At 34.7% G+C, this 11,606-nt stretch overlaps 1 long non-coding RNA gene across 1 annotated transcript; it reads right to left on the bottom strand.

Annotated features, from left to right (window-relative positions):
• Positions 1-5,085: 5,085 nt before the first annotated feature.
• Positions 5,086-7,189, bottom strand: LOC133851159 (uncharacterized). The gene is made up of 3 exons (XR_009895757.1): positions 6,831-7,189; positions 6,618-6,694; positions 5,086-5,239 (listed from the first exon to the last, which is right to left on the bottom strand). It is a non-coding gene; the product is annotated as an uncharacterized LOC133851159 (long non-coding RNA).
• Positions 7,190-11,606: the final 4,417 nt, after the last annotated feature.

Below are 11,606 nucleotides of genomic sequence, written 5' to 3'. Positions count from 1 at the left end.
TCTCTTTCTCTTTCTCTTTCTTTTCTTTTTCTTCTTCTTAATTAAATACTACTACTTTTTGTCCAACTATATATATATATATAGCTATAGCCTATAGCTTGAATAATTATTCATCCAAAAAAACAGTGATCTTCAACGTTCCATTTTTTATGTTTTGGGGTAATGTATTTTATCCATATATAATCAGTGGAGGGATATGATAATTAATTATAACTGATGAGTTTGGCCTAGTTTATTGTTTCCGGCCAGAGGGAAATTATTTCAATATATAGGGTTTCTATCGATCTAATGGGATTAATTAGCAAAAATATATATAATATAATGGAAGACTGTACATTCAATGTTTTTATTCTTCTTTTAATACTTATTTAGTTTCCTAACTTAATTAAAATGTTGGTGTTCATCAGTTCCTGTCTCTTTTCTTTTTTGTTAACTGCATCTTCATCTTCTAGTTTTCTTTCTCCACTGACTATCGATCGATCTTTATATAAGATGTTAAGCTTCCTTTTCATGCCAACAAACTGAAAGATATCCGAGGGAATTGAAAGCAATTATATATACAGGTATCTTATTACTTAACAAACATGATCGATAAACATGGCTGATCGTTTGGTAATTATCTTATATTTCAGCATTTCACTCTGACCATCTCTGCTCTTTCACTCAATTATGTTGTCTTTTGTCCCTGAATTAAACTCAAGAAATTGACAATTAATTCTTTCCCATGTCTCCTACTATATATATATATATATATATAACAAGTCTAACATGCATTCAGGACAGTTTCCAGTACTGCCATGAAGATAGAGTGGACTAGATATATATATTTTGATTGCAAAAGTAGCAAACTATATTTTACTTAGGGTTGCTTGTTCCAATATATTGGTGCAATTGATGATCATTATCTCCCAAAAGAAGTAGAAGGCAATTGTGTTCTAGACCCTATTCTTTTCAATTTTGTCACCAACTATATATATATATATATACTAAAAGAAGATTATAGAGGCCCCCATAAGAGTAACTGACAAGTCATGAATGGGATAAAGAATGAATAAAAATTAGACAGTGCTATATTCCTAGGCAGCTTTCCATGATTGTCTTAACGTACGTGAGTGGTTCCAATATATTTTTCGGATCTAAGCTTTAATGTTACACGATATTCGTTTAAGGTTGGCAGGCAGGGACAGGTCGATCGAGGAATGGAATAATGATTCAATTCCCATATATATTTCGTTTGTCTATTGAATAATGTTATATACTACGTACATTTTTATTATACAATTATTTCATAATGTTAATGTGGCATTTCAATTTATTTTTGGATTTTTTTTTTTTTAAATAATTACTGTTTCGAATGTTGGTTGGAACTACCACATCAATATTATGAGATAAAAATATAGTTTCTATTATTACTCTTGTTTATTGTTCTCAGGAAATAATCATTTTACAGGATTGACTATTCTTCATTTTGAGGAATACCTGTTCCTTATGAAGGAATAAAATAAACCTAATTTGTTTTTCCTAAAAAACCTTTTTTTTTTTTTTTTTTTGGTGGGGGAAAAAAAAAATCTCTCCATGGGTGGGGGCCGGGTGGGCCACACCTGGCATATATTGCCAATTGAGGGTGGAGCGACCACACCCTTGGTGCCAATCGAGGGTGGTCACAACCAACCTCAATCCCATGGTGCATCGAGAGTCGTAGCGACCACCCCTGAAGTTACCCAATGAGCTTTGAGGGTGGTATGACCGTCCCCTATACATGTTTTTGTGGGGGGTTAGTGATCAGCAACCCATTGAGAATATTTTTTTTATTATTTTATTATTATTATTATTTTGCCTAAAAGAAGTAACGACTTTTGGGGAAATAATTTTTAAAGTTAGGGTATTTTAAAAAATTTGAGTAAAATATGATTTCAGTTAAAATTTTTGGTCGTTCTTGTGTTTTTGCCAAACGAATTAAAATAATAAGAATGGTCATTCCATTCAATCTTCTTATATTTGTAGTAATACCAATTCCTATTCCTAATGAATAAACGAAACAAATTATTTGTGATGAAAAGGGAAGGCTTTTGTTATGCGCATAGAGAAAAGAAATAAAAAGAAAATGACTATTTACCATGATAAGGGTTAATCTCTGAGAAAGCATATATAACAAAAGTGTGATAAATCAATGTACAAACACAATTTTTTTCTGACCACATTCTAGAAGTTTGAGTTCTCATGTTCAGTAAAAATGGTGGTGGATAATATTAAATATGATGCTGAAAAAGTATTTTGGGGAAACTCTAGCCTCTAATTTAATTGTTTCTTCTGCGTTTATCTTGAGCTTTTAGAATAGTAATGATCCGACAAGAACTTGGATATATTACTTTTTATTTATTTATTTATTTATAATCTTATTAATTAAGTCGATTTCATCAAACATCTTTTCGATGCCCTTTTGAGTCTGGCGGCATTGTCTCTGAAGGAAGCTGGGAAAACAAAAGAGAAATAATTAACGTGGTAATATAATTGGTTGACAAAAAAGGATTCTACCAAAACTCTTATCGATCGTCACGTTTTTCATCTTTTTCAATCTGCCTTCTAAAGCAGTGGGCATAATTCATTGTAATTACCATGACAAGACAGTATAGTCTTCCTTGGAGGCATTAGGCACGCAAGAAATTCTACTAGAATTGAATTAATCAGGCGAATTTTCTTGCATGCAATATTGTTCAGCTCTCTAGGTTACTAATATCTAAATTTCAAACGCTAATGATTTAGTACTGCTTAACGTACGTTTTATTCACTCATTATTGTATACTTTTAGTATAGGTTATATTAACTCCAAGCTAGTGAGAGTCATCAACTATATATGTAAGAGTGAACTTGCACTTCTCAATGGTAGTTGATATATCATTATTCACTAACGTCGGGCCTGGGCCGAAGAGCTCTTAATAGAACTGGACACTCAAGCCCAAGGCGTGAGAAAATAATGTAAATCGGATAGCCTGGCCCACTCACCATGTCAAGTTACAAGGAGAGACCATGAAGCATAGGATCACTTCCCCAGCCTCCATAGTGTTAAGCTCCTGGATTTTCGGCAAGATATATATCCGGCGACACCATACCGGGACAAGAATGGAGGCGTCAAGCCTTACCCCATATCATAGTAGCAGGTGACATTTAATACCATGTGAATCATGCACGCGTTCATAAGACACATTCAAGGACGATGACATACCGATGTTGGAATAGAGGCGCATCAAGCCTTACCCCAAGCCATAGTAGTAGGTGGCATTTAATGCCATCTCAATCATGCATGCCTACAAAAGACATTGTCAGGGACATGCCTTGCTAGAGTCGATAACCGAACGGCATGCCTAGTCCACGTGTTGCCCAATCATAGAGTGACACCTGTAGAGCCCATGCAAAAGGAGAGCTCCCCTCGAAGGTAAGAAGGACCAGCTCTCGAAGGTACACATTCATTCACACTCTTTTTCACTAGCTTTCACTACTAGACAACTAACCAGGAAGATGATCACCAATATAAGCATCAGAGGTATTCCCCGTCGGCCACCCCGTAAGCCTTTGAGCTGACCCTTGCTCTGTTTTGTGGACTACCATCGACTTGGGCTCAATTATGCAATTTTTAGCATCAAGTGGCAATCTTTGATTCAATTAAGATCGCGAATGCTAGGTAGAGGAGTGTTAGGAGGAATGAGGTTCGCCCTTTGGTTTAGCCGAATCCCCAAGCCTAGCACATCTCCACACTCGAACTCCAGCTACATCATATGGCTCAAAACATGGACCAAATGATGCAGTAAAATCAAGTCATGTTGTAGTAACTTCAGAGAATGAACTTGGAGCCGTCTCACCATAGAGAGAGGAAGACAAACTCACCCCCACCAAAGGAAAACAATCTGGTAGACGAAGAAAGTGATGGCGGAAATCAAGAGGAGCAAAGCCGATTGGACGCTCCTAGACCTAGACAAAATGGAAAGCAATTGGAGCCAAACAAGGCAGCCAACCATCTAGATGCTCGCCTGAATGAACTCTAAGCCAAGTCAGATGCAATTGTGAAGATAGTGAATGATAAGAGCTCTTCCTTTTTCAAGATGGTAGGCACCTTTAATTGAAAATTTCCAATTCTGAGTACCTATCCACACCAGCTTATCTTGTTGCGCGCGTATTGGTACTAATAGCCAAGCTGTAAATGCTAGAAACTTTGTCTTCGATGGAAATCTCTTTTATTAAAGAAATTTTCCGCCATTTAGGATCTTCATTTATAAGCTCCTTTACTCATGTTTTCCCATCTAGGATCCTTACTGTCGATCGGGCAACATCAGACGTAGGAGTCTGTAGCCATATATCTTCCCATATTTGTATATAATTCTCGTTCCCTGCTCTCCACACTAATCCAGCTTTTAAAAGATCTTTTGCATTCCATATGCTCCTTCATGCATAAGACGATCTGTATTCCAGATTTGACTCCAAAAAAGTACAGTGCAAGCAATATTTCTCGAAATTTTTTGCCGCCAATGTATCAGGATTATGTAGTAATATCTAACCTTGCTTGGGCAACAACACCATATTGAAACATTCCAAATCATGGAAACCCAAGTCACCTAGAAATTTCGATAGACCGATTTTGGAATAGCTCATCCAAGCAAATTTTTATTCATTCTCTTTATGTCCCTACCATAATTTGAGCATCAATGAATTAATTTCCATGCATAGTGTATTTGGCTATTAGAAAACACTAATGTTTTAGGCTGGAATAGCCTGAATAACAGCTTTGAGAAGAATCTTCCTTCGGGCCTCCTTTTGACAAAAAATTTTCCGTCCATCCATTTAGCCGGCCTACTCCATATCTTTTCCATTATGCCTTTGAATTTTTTTGTTTTCGACTTGCGCGCTTACTAGGGTCGGTATTCCCAGATACTTCTCATAACTCTACATTGAATTCTCCCCGACAATGGAAAGAATGTGATCCCTGACCTCCATCCTGGTATTCATGCGGAAGCAAATAGACATATTTTCCTTGTTTTATTTTTTCCCGATGCTTTCTCATACATATCCAATAACTCATGCATTCTGCTCCGTTCAATAATTTTCACTTTATAGAGCAAATTGTCATTTGCAAAAGATGGATGACTCAATCTTGTACCGCCTCTCGTAATAGGCGCTCTCGTTATCCTTTTGTCCTGCTTTGACGTCTTTAGAAGAGAACTCAACCCTCTCCAACTTGGTATTCCTGCTGAAGAAAATTGATGTGCAAATTTTAATACTTGCAAGCGCACGAATCGTTTGCAATATAGTGTATATGCAAGTGCGAGATCGTATCCACAGGGAATTGTGTTGCAAAAATTAATTTCTATTTAAACTAATTCTATTTTAACCTAGTTCCGAATTTTGGGGTTTTGTGAATAAAAGAAAAATAAAATAAAATAAAATAAAATGTACTAAGGTTTTAGAATCCACACCTACCAAATTACAACAATATATTCTCATGTTCGTTAATACATATCCGAAGTTCTTACCATACAAATCTTATGTATGTTCTACTATGCTTCAAAAATTTATTAAATCATTCAATGAATCCGTTCTTTGTACAAATCACAAAAGATATCCAGTTTAAACCAAATCATCAAATGTATCCGTAGAACGAAACACAATGAATATCCAATGTTTTGATAAATGAAAAATCCAAGCAATTAATTAAATGAGACTATTTCAAATCATCACATGTATCCAGAAATCACAATAGATATCCAAGAAATCATCTCAATAATTAAAAAGTAGTAAAACATTGAAAATATTAAACCAAATAAAATCGGATAGTATAAACTCTCATGAAAATGTTGTTGCTCTTCAAAGGTGAGGTTTCATCATCAACCTTAGTTGAAAAAATTACCTACTCATCACTAAAAAGAAAATACTAATTTTTATTAAGAACATAAAAATAAAAACTTACAAAAAATAGAAGCCAAAGAACCCAGTTGCTGCTATGTACAATGTTGGGATGTGTCTAAGTGGTGCATAGCATGGGGTATTTATAGCAGAAAATTAGGTTAAACCCAATTTTTACAAAATGGTATCTCTACCCCTCAAAACCCTAATACGAGAAAAGAACCCTAGGGTTTAGGGCCATATTTTCAAAATGACACATCTACCCCTCAAAACCCTAATAAGAGAAAAGAATGTTAGGGTTTGGAGTGTCTACAGCCGTTAGGAACAAGAAAATTCGTGTTCTTATATTGCGGGGCACTTATGACATAGCATATATTCGAATTAGGAAAATTTTATTTCACAATGATTTGTAGAATTTTGAATTAGTTTTCCAACACCGCTGATTTCACTTTAATCCAATATTTGAGATGGAAGTTATGATCAAAATACTATGACTTGTGCAGAACCTGAAATTTAATCCAATCCGATTTTGACTTCCAAACTTTGCATTTTTCACTTTAAAACTACCGTTTTCTCTCCATGATTTGGATTTTTTTTTTTTTTTTTCAAAATTTTAAGAACAAAAAGACAACTAAAAATAAACAAGCAAATAGACAAAGTGTTTTTTCATACTCCCAAACTTGAATCACACATTGTCCACAATGTGTAGTATAGAAATACATTACCAGGAGTAAGGAAACATCAAAGTGTGAAAAAGGCCAGGACGTCCCCCAAACTTAAACACGAGCACACCTGTCACAAACTAACAGCAAAATTTCTCATAGAAACCAATATCAAAAGGTTAATTGCTGTCAGAAACAAAAATAAAATAGCAAGAAATCAAATGAAAAATGACAGAAATCAAATGTACAGAAAGTAAAAGGAAAAAGAAAATTTACAGCGCCTTCTCCGATCACGTGGATGTCCAATCAATCCCTTCCACCCTTTCTTCTTTAACATTTGATACCCCTCTGGAAGAATGTGTCGCCTTCTTAGGTAGCCAACTTGCTTGCTTCAAAGGATCTTCGTAGGACGATGGTTCCTAGATTTTTTATTTTGTGTGCATCAATCCTTGAGGCTTTTAGCAAAAGATGGCTTTTGGAGATATTGAAGAACTGAAGCTTGGGGCTCATGAAATGTCTCAAGAGGAATTGTGATGAAGGAATGAGCTTCAATACTCATTTCCTTGTCAGTGGACATATTTGGATTTGAAGGGGGCGTTGTGTGCTCAAGGTGCTCAACAGATTCCAAGTGCTCTCCTTTCTCTTCCTCCTCAGCCGCTGATGAAGATGTGTTGAGGAATGATATCTCAATGGTTTCCCCATTCTCAAGTCGTATCTCAGGAGTGGAATCCAATAAGGCCTCATCTTTCTCAGGTACCAAGTCAAGGTCAAATTCGATTTGAGCACCGCTCTCTTCAAAAGGATCTTCCAGACTTGGTTCATTAACAATTTCCTCTACCTCACTCCCAAGTGTGTTGGTGGCTTGGACATGCTCATAATAAGGGTTGTTGAAATCATCCTCATCAATTTTTTTTGACTTCTAATGAAATTTTTAATGTCATTTTTAGATGGACTTTATTTCTTACAAAACCTTTTAATAGTACTTTCCAACGAACACGCCTTAAGTACTGTCTGAAAACTGTGGGTAAGTAAAAAATGCAAATAGTTCTTTGGACGTGTATTCCTTTTGGAAACTTGGCAGAATCTGTCAATGTGCCATGCCAGTGCGAATATTACTGTGAAATGTGTTTTCTAAAATAATTATTTTTTTTAAAAAAAATATAAAATGTAAAATGTAATATATATATATATATATATATATAAAGAAAAAAAAATGGGTGGTTGGATCAAACCCAAATCGGCTAGAGGCGGTGGCTGAAACTGGGGTTGGTTCGGTCATGCCCAAGCCAGCCATAAGGAGTGGCCAAACCAATGCCTTACTTTTTTTGCTTTTATTTTATATATATTGAAAAACCGCTTTAGAACCGCAAACACAACATCCAACAATCAGAATGCACTAAATTATATAAAACAAACAAATTAAAACTAATGTATTAATAAAAATAATCAAATCAACAAGAATAGCCAACACATCAACACATCAAACAACAAGGTTTTTATTGACGAAGATGAAACCCTTTGAGACTCAAAGGTAAAACCTTTTTGGGGTAGCCAAACCGGTCAAAAAATCACTATAAGAGAAATGATACATAGGTATAGACACTTATAATGCTTTTGTAATGCTAAGACATTCTGTGTGTAGACGAGCTCATCACAGACCTCCCTGCCTTCTTAATAAGCTCCAGTTCCTCACTAGCCTATTTTCTTTCTGATTCCCTTATCGGCTCGCTGATATACTTCAATTTGTTAAACAATGTTGCAGCAGCAACTTGCTTTGATTTCTACTTCAAGAACCTTCTTGTCAAAGCTTAAACCATGAAAGGATTCTTGGCACACAACCCTAAGAACCCCGTGTTGTGAACACAATGGTATTGGTGCTTAGTACCAGAAAAAGTTCTTTGAATTCTTCTCTATCTTTTTGAAAATTGTACAAGAGAGAGCTATGAAATAATGAACCAAAAATAGCATTTTAGTGAAAAATTGTTTTCAATTCTGCATGGTGGTGTCCGGAATTCAGATAAGCATATTCAAACATAATTAGGGTTTCACACCTAATCAAGCCACCATGTCCAGACATTAGCAAACAAAACAAGAAATATGTACTCTTGGATCTCCACCATCTCCGAACATCAATATCCATGTCTGCATATGAGCTTTAATTATGAACTCGCTGACCAAGTCATGTCCAAACATGTGTGAACATGACAAAGAACATATGCTCTCGGATCTTCATCATGTCCAGACATGTGTCTTCTATATCCAGACTCCAGCTTTAGTAAAGCTTCAGTGATAAGAGCATGTCCGGACAACAGGGAACATGACAGAGAACATGTACTATCAGATCTAAGCCATGTTCGGACATGTGTCCTCCATGTCCAGACACTAGTTGCAGTACTTGTCTTTTTGAAATCTTTTTCTCATTTTCACCATAGACCTAAGCACAACAACTAATGTCCTAATAAATAAATAAAACATGTTTTGGACACCGAATGAACCAACAAAAAAACGTAACATTTATCTTTTATTATAGATGACACGTGTTGCAATATCATCGGTATTGACATAAAACATTAAGGGATTCTATCAAATTTTCTAACAGAATACGCAACTAGTGACCTATTTGAGTTTTTATAAACTTCTTTATACCTACATAGCTATTTGCAATTCAATGAAACTATATAGATTGATTCTGTATTTTTCTCTATATATTAAAAGAAAAAAAAAAAAGAACAAAACAAAACTTTATGGCCAAGATTAGCATAATGCATGCCTGTAGCTAGAGGAGGATGTTTTGTTGACACTCAACGGATCCTAGACTGGATCAACATGGAGGACCCAAATCACATGGCTTCACATGTCACTGCTATAAGAACCCTCATTTTATTATATATTGTTCTCTACTTACTTGCATACAGCATTCAAACGGTAAAAAAGCAGCAGCAGCAGCATTGATGGAGCCCACCTAGGGTTTAAAATATCAAATCCCCTCCATTAATTATAACCTTTACCAAGACCATCCCTCCTTTAGTTGCATTGTTTGTCTTTCTTTCTAGGTCGTCTAGTTTTTTAATTATCACATTTGCAAGCCCTACACATCTTTGAAAGACTAACCACCCAATTAACCATTAATTAATATTTAATACAATGAAAGGGAATCCACAAGACCGGAATTAAGGAAATGTGGACCACCCGATAAAAAGGTTGTTATCGTGCACAATAACGTATGATGAATAATATGAAATTAAAAAGAGAGAGGAAGAGAAAATCAAGACACAGATTTATGTGGTTCAACAATGAACCCACGTCCACAGGAGTACGATTATATTCAATCATGATTAAGGGTTACAACATAACATATTTATAATAAAACTCAACTATACGGACAGATATGAAAAACCGCAAAATACCATGTACCGTTCCCCATGTGTTACTTAACTCCGCTAACTGGCTAATATATTGATACTCTCGTATTACTCTATATGTCCAAGAGAATATGAGTCATTTGTTCAAAAACAAAGCTTATATATATATATAGTTCAATAAATTAAAAATTGACAATGGAATCATGCATCGGCAATGAAAAATTGCTAAAAGTTTTTATATTTGCTGCATGCATGACTTGCCGTGGAGTACACGCCTCCCCCTCGATTATTAAAATGGCCATCTCCTATTTGGTTAAACCACCACTAGTCTTCATCAAAGGCCAAGTCACAATGCATCATATACAATCAACACCGTCCGTTATCGAACCAGCTTTATTTTTTGAAAGGGACATAAATTTTAATTTAGTTGGACGGATTTTCTGATATGTGTGTGTGTGTTTTAATAATTTTATTTAAAAGTCGTGGTCATGCTTCTTATATGCTAATCAAAAAAAAAAAATTTAAAGATATACTTCTCATGTGCTAAATGAAAACATAACAAATTTATTGGTAATGTTATTTTAACGTGTGTGTGTGTTTTTTTTTAATATGTGAAAAATACATGTTTTTTTAATAATTTTATTTAAAAGTCGTGGTCGTGCTTCTTATATGCTAATCAAATTTAAAAAAAAAAAAAAAAAAAAAAAATTAAAGATATACTTCTCACATGCTAAAAGACACACAACAAATTTATTGTTAATGTTATTTAGTAGACAGTTGTTATATGACCGCCATACAACTTGATGATGTGTAAATGAAAATTATTCATTGGATCAACACTTGTAAAAAAAAAAAAAAAAATACTGAATTTTTTTTACTGCCATGCACGTCATGATCACAATTTTATATCAGTCATATAGTAGTCTACTAAATAATACTACTCCAAATTTATAGACTAAGTTGGATGGAGGAGCCAGGATATTTCTGTTCAGCTTGTCTTATTGTAAACGGTTGTTTTAGTTAGGAGGAATGCTAGAGCTCATTCTATTGTAAACGGTTGTTTTAGTTAGGAGGAATGCTAGAGCTCATTCTAATGTCCTTTTGGGGTTCTTCTATGCTAACATGACACTTTGTATTTTTTAATAAAAACAGGAGAGAGAGAGAGAGAGAGAGAGAGAGAGAGAGATAGAGATAGAGAAATCAAACTGTAGTTTTTTTCTTTATTAAAAACAGAGTATCATATCAGTATAGAAGGCCGGACACCAAAAAAATACTAGAATGAGTTCTAGCATTTCTATTTAGTTAAACCAAGATGAGCTTACTTGAAGAAAGAGTCAAATTAAAGAACTAATCCCTAGCACGCATGTAGCTCTAGGATTCGTTGATTATTTCAATGATATGAGATATATTTAACAATTTTCATGTGCTTTTTCTAATGACCTTTAAGAATCTTTCAAAGAAAAAAATAATAATAATCTTTGCAGTTTTACCACTAAACTTTAAAAATCGACACTCAACCCCTTTCAATTACCACTTTCTGTTACAATTAACTACCCTTGTTAATATTTTCCGTTAAATTAGATGAGAACTGTGTCATGTAACCTTAGCGTGAGCTTTTTTGGACAAATTTCCCCAAATGCTCCTGAACATTATTAAAAAAAAAAAAAAAGAATTAAAAAACAAGTAAAAT

This window comes from Alnus glutinosa, chromosome 12 (assembly GCF_958979055.1).
Source record: "Alnus glutinosa chromosome 12, dhAlnGlut1.1, whole genome shotgun sequence".
NCBI lineage: Eukaryota > Viridiplantae > Streptophyta > Magnoliopsida > Fagales > Betulaceae > Alnus > Alnus glutinosa.
This window is presented reverse-complemented; position numbering and strand designations above follow the sequence as displayed.